The sequence below is a fragment of the Lepus europaeus genome, chromosome 19 (genome assembly GCF_033115175.1).
Source record: "Lepus europaeus isolate LE1 chromosome 19, mLepTim1.pri, whole genome shotgun sequence".
NCBI lineage: Eukaryota > Metazoa > Chordata > Mammalia > Lagomorpha > Leporidae > Lepus > Lepus europaeus.
The window spans coordinates 3,513,819-3,519,979 of record NC_084845.1 but is presented as its reverse complement, the minus strand read 5'-3'; positions in this window follow the sequence as shown (position 1 = coordinate 3,519,979).

The window sequence follows — 6,161 nt, the reverse complement described above, 5'->3', positions numbered from 1 at the left end:
ACCGGAACTAGAACCCGGTGTGCCGGCACCACAAGGCGGAGGATTAGCCTGTTAAGCCACGGCGCCGGCCAAGGTGTAACTATTTTAAATTAGGCCTCCATCTTGTAAATTGGGCCTGACCAGGCTCTGAACCCTAAGCCAGAAGTAAATAAATGAGCTCACCTTGCAATAAACTCATAGCAATAACCGATTAACAGATAACAGAGAAATACCTAGAGTCCCTGGTGTCTTCTCAGGGCAGATAAGGTGACTGATAGCTACCCGAGACCCTGCAGTTCGGCACGTACACCCCGGCAGCTCGGACCCTGTGCATTGGCCAATCAATTCAAAAGGCATCAACCCCAAAGCCACCCAACCACCTTTAGCAGGTCCGTTCTCTCCGCTGGATGCACTAACCAATTCTAGGAGATGTCCTTTGAATTTCCCGCGGGGTGAGATGATTTGCTAAATGGTACCATGATGTATAGAATGGCTCTGAAAACCCTATAAAAACCCTGTTAACTGAAGGGTCAGGGCTCTCAATTCAGACCCGCTGCATCGGTGTTGACTGAGAGACCAGGCCAGACCTGTAATAAACTCTCGTGTGCTTTACAGCGGTATCGGCTCCTTGGTGGCCTTTGGGGACGACTGAACTGGGCATTACAGATGGAGCTCCTGATCCCTAGCGTTGGTCCGGTTCCACCCCGGCCATCACGAGCATTTGGGGAGTGACCCAGCAGGTGGAGCTCGCTCACTCTCTCTCTCTGCCTCCCAAGTTTTCAGAATTTAAAAATAGAAGATCAGAAACTCATGGGAAATTCAGAGTAGGACCCCCCAACCCGCCCCGGGAGAAGCCGTGGGAACTTTGGCCTCATCCTCACAACGCCAGGGTTTGACTCGAGATCGGTGGTCGGGGTTTGGACAGAGTTCGTGTTGGGGGGGCTCGGGGTGAGCCGGTCCCTGTGCCCCAGGACAGGAGAAGAAACCCAGCCCCAGGTGTGGACCCCCGGAGCCAGAGCGGCCCTGCCTCGGTCCCGACGCTGTCTCTGAGATCCAGCCTTGTCCGCTCCCCAAGGCGAGTGCTCCCAGGCACGGAGGGACTCAGGGCCCTGGGAGCACGAGCCGGGCAGACGGGTGGGGGCCTTGTTCGCCCTCACTTCCTGGGACACAGATCACGCGCCTTCCCGGCCCCACCCTCCCTCCTGCACCTGCAGGGAGACGGCCGCGGCCCTCACCCTTCTGTAGCTCAGGAAGGAGAGGGAGCCCGCGCTCCCTTTACCAGACGGGGCGGTGCCGTGCGGAGTCCCAGTCTCTCCACGGCCGCGAGGCGTTACCACGGGGGACACGGAACCCCCGTTCCCTCCCCCGTCGGCCCTGCATGTGGATGGCACAGTGGCCTCCCAGGGCCGCCCGCGCCTGCGCCCCTCGGCCTGACCCCCTGTTCCGGGGCTGCACGTGGCTGTGAACCCACGCGGGGTCTCTGCTCTCCCCACCTGCAGGGAAGGAATCCACTCCAGGTGTTGGATGTCTGGGCTCTGCTGGTGGAGCTGTGGGGGTTCCCTGGGAGCGCTGACGGGGGTTCGTGTGTGGACCGCGGTCCTGCGACCTGACGGTGACCAGCGAGGGCAGTTTCTGGTTGAGCCGTCGGGTTGTCTTTAGGTAAGATGACGTCATCAGCAAAGAGAGGTTGTCTTTCAGTAAGATGACGTCATCAGCCAAGAGAGCCGACGTGGCTTCTTCCTTCCCAATTCGGACGCTTTCTGTGGCTCCTTCTCGCCCAGCTGCTCTGGCGAGGACTTGCAGGGCCGCGCGGAGCAGCAGTCAGGCTCACGTCTCGTACAAGGACCCGCATCGTCCTCCACGAAGACAGCGACAAGCACGCGCGCATCCCCTCAGCAGCGTCTGAGCGCCGCATGTCGCTGCGCTCATGCACAGTCCTGTGTGAGTGTGCGCCTGCGCAGTCCTGTGTAAGTGTGCGCCTGCGCAGTCATGTGTAAGTGTGCGCCTGCGCAGTCACGTGTTGCTGTGCGCCTGCGCAGTCCAGAGTCGGTGTGCGTCTGCGCGAGGCCCCCTCAGGGAGAGTCCGTTTCCCGCCCACACAGGGAGCTAAGGTCAGGGCAGAGGCGGTGTGTGGGGGAGCGGAGTGAGGGCGCCTCCCCGGGTCAGGGCGGCGTCGGGGCCCCCAGCCCTGCAGGGAGCCTGTGCCGGCCCCATCCTGGGGCACTGAGGGCCTGGCTGGGTGGGTGCAGGTCCCCGTCCTGTGGGTGCGGACGGAACCGCCCTGCGATGCTGGGAGGACCCAGCCTGCGAGCGTCCACACCCGCTGTGTGTCTGTCCCGCGGGCGTTGTGCCGGGGCCGGAGGGGAGGACGCCTGACCCCGCCTCGTGGTCCTGCCCTGATGGGGAGACTGGAAGACGGGGAGGGGAGCCCCTGGTCTGGGAGGGACCCCGCCCCCCACCCCCCACCCCGCCCCCAGCCAGGACCCGCTCCCTGGAGACCCCAGGCTCAGGAGCCCCGGGGAGGAGAGGACCTGCGCAGGGTTGTGGCGTCAGCGTGGGAAATCCTCTCCCGTATCTGGGTGCGTGTAGTTTACGCCTGACTGCAGAGGAAGCCTGGCGCCGTCGTCTGTCCTGTGTGCTTGTTTTCCAGGCTTGTCACAGGTCCCGGGGCATGTTGGCATTTACGCATGTGACGTGTGTCCGTGCACCACCATCGCAGCACCATCACGGCCCCGACACCTCACCAGCCTGGTCAGTGTCCCTGTGTGTCTATCTCAGAGCTCAGCTCCCAGGAGGACGTGGGTCTGGCTGTCAGGATCACATCCGGTGCCGAGTTTGTAACATGGTCTCCCTCTGGTGGCTGGGGTGTGTGTGTGTGTGTGTGTGTGCGTGCGCACGCACTCTGCCTCTGATAAATAAATCTTTCAGATAGAGAGGAGAGACACAGAGAGAGGTCGCCATGTGCTGGTTCACCTCCCAAATGGCCACAACGACCAGGTCTGGGCCAGGCTGAAGCCAGGAGCCAGGAGCTTCTTCCAGGCCTCCACATGGGTGCAGGGCCCAAGCACTTGGGCCATCCTCACTGCTATCCCAGGTGCAACAGTAGGGAGCTAGAATGGAAGTTGAGCAGTCGGGACATGAACTGGCACCCATATGGGATGCTGGGCTGCAGGCGGCAGCGTAATTGGCTGCGCCAGGCGCCGCCCCCCCCCCAACAGTTTTGTGCACCATGGGCAGCAGCTGGCTGAGGGGCACAGTTAGCGCGAGTCGCCTGTGGGTGCTGCCTGTGTTTCTAACAGAGCTGTGCGCCAGCCAGAGACAGAGGGAGGCGGAGCAGCAGGTGCACTGGCTGAGGTGCAGGGAGGGTGGCAGCCCCGATGTGTCCCCTCTGAGCTCCTGACACTCGGGAGCCCCGACGCCACCCCCTTCCCCAGCCGTGGGCCGGGTCCCAGCGCTGAGTCCTGGTCAGTGCTCGGCAGGGCAGGGGCTGAGCTGTGTCCCAGGCTGAGCAGGCAGCGCCCACGGCTCCGCCCTCGCTGGCCTGGGCCGTTTTCTCTCTCAGCCTGAGACCCCGGGGCTCAGCTCAACTCTGGTCCTGAGGGCAGACCCGGGTCTGAGTCCCCAGGGCACAGGGGGCTGACAGAGTGACCCAGAGGCCAGTTCACCCGGAGCCCCGCTGGGCAGCATGTGAGACAGGGAGGGGGCTGAGCACTGAGGGGCAGAAATGACTGGGAGGTGGTGATGGAGGGAGGAGGAGGAGGCACTGAGGAGGTCAGAGGGAGGAGGCTGGGAGCAACACAACCACACGCCCAGACTGTGGGGCACTCCCTCTGAGTCAGTGGCTGTCACAGGAGCCCCGGCCCAGGGTCCCCTCCTCGGGGACCCCGTGATGTCTGCGTGGAAGCAGGACAGGCAGGGGCCCCTCACTCATCACCTGTTCACCCGTGAACCCCGCCAGACAGCTCCGCCCCAGTCCCCATGCACCTGCTCACTGCCTGTGAATACTTTATTTCATCACACCCCCAGCCCCGTCGTACCCATCTCCCACCCTTCCCGGTCTGAATCTCACTGCCGGTCTGCACCTCCCCCATCCGAGACACCAGTGTCTCTGCCCTTCGTTGCTGGTGATGCAGCCCCCACACGCGTGTCCCCTCCCCACACAGCAAACCCAACCACAACCACGCCCAGGGCCCACGTGAACACTGGGTGCTGGCTGCCCCCTCATGGGCGGCTCCGTGCGTGGCGGGCAGCAGGGTCCCCGGACTGGGCTCACGGCTGCTTCCTCCCCGATGCCCGGAAGGGTGCCCGTGGAGGCCTCCAGGGGTGCGGGGTTCAGGGTTCATTAGTGCACCCCAGAATCAGGCCAGCTGGAGCGAGAGAAAGAGGTGAGGACACCGGCACAACTCACACGCCGTAGAGAAAACCCTCCACGGGGACCCTCAGCGATCCCAGGTGACCAGGGGAGGGGAGCACGCAGCCAAAGGCCACGGGAGACCAGGACGTCCCGTGGTCAGGCCCTGCCACGGCAGCCACAGGCGACGCAAACTCAGGGAATTTTTTGAGCTGATGATCAGGACGGGCCCGGAATGATCTGCCAACATCCAAACGGCCCTTGGGAAAAAACCGTCCCCAGCCCCATCCTCATAGCCATACCTCATCTGCCAGCCAGAGGTGTAGGGCTCACTCTGGGGTGTGGCTTCATTGAATAGTCACAGTGGGTGGGGTTTGGGGCGGGGCTTGAGCACCACCCATTTCCAGGCCCTTTTTTGGAAAAACCAGACGTGTCAGGGAGTCGAGGGTCCTGATGGGAGTGGGAGGACCCCCCCACACACAGAAATTTCGTGGGATGACCCCATGGTCGTCCGGGGGTGTGTCCTCAGGGGGCCCTCCTGGGTGTGGCCAGCTGGCCCAGTTCTGCATGTACAACATTGTGGAACTTGCGGTTTGCCCGTGGGAAGGCTGGCCTGGTGGCTCTGGAGCTGTTTGTGCAGGCTCAGCCGGAGCGGCCAGGCGGCAGCCAATGGCTTGGAGCTGGCCAGCAGCACTAGGGTTGGGGCCCTGGGACCCTGCTGCTTCCCCAGCCGCCCACCCTCCGCCCACCTAAGCTGCCTGTGGCAGCGTCAGCCCTGGGCTGCCCGTTGCCTATGCGCTGCGCCTTACCTGCTCCCGTCTCAGCGCTCCTGAGAGCCCCGAGTGCTGGGCTGGGCACTGGGGCTCCGAGTAGCTCATCCATAGATGCTGCTGGGCTCAGGTGGCCACCACCCCCAGGAAGCCCCTCCCCCACACTCACCTGTCCTTGCGGATCCAGGCCCCTCTTTCTCTGGCACAGCGACCTCCAAAACCCTAGCAGGGTTCTCCACCACCCCAGTCTTTTTTGTTAAATTGTATTGGGAGGCAGAGTTAGAGAGAGGCAGAGAGAGAGGTCTTCCATCCGCTGGTTTGTCCCCTAAAAGGCTGCAACGGCCGGAGCTGGGCCGATCCAGAGCCAGGAGCCTGGAGCTGCTGCAGCTGCAGGGCCCAAGCACTGGGGTCATCTTCCACTGCTTTCCCCGGCCATGGAGGGAGCTGGAGCAGAAGTGCAGCTTGGAAGAGGAAGCTCTGCCCATATGGGTGCCAGCGCACTACACCACAGGGCCAGCCCCCACCATCCGAGTATTTGTCACAACTCCCTGCATCAGTCTTGGGCCCGGGAATTCCAGGAAGGACCCTGTCACTTTGGGCCATGAAATGTCACAGCTGGCACACGGCTACACGTGCAGGCGCCCAGTGCCCAGTGGGGACGTGGTGCCCGGACACAGCAGGAAGGAAGTTGACCCCTGTGAAACATCTGGCGGGAAATGTGTCTGGGGCTGGGACCCTGCATGCTGTGTGCACAGCAACTGAAGGCGGAGACCAGACCCCCAGGGGCAGGAGTCAGCCCACTAGCAGGGCCACTCAAGGGAGGCCCCGTGTCCTTGATGCTGGGTCCTGGACCTGGGGAGAGGAGGGCAGAGCAAGCTGGCAGAGCCTGAGGATAGGGCACCACGTTTCCTGCAGGGAGCCTGTGCCCGACCCATCCTGGGGCACTAAGGGCCGGGCGGGGGTTGGGGTGCAGTTCCCCTTCCTGTGGGTGCGGACAGAACAGCCCTGCGATGCTGGGAGGACCCAGCCTGGGAGCGTCCACACCCGCTGTGTGTCCGTCC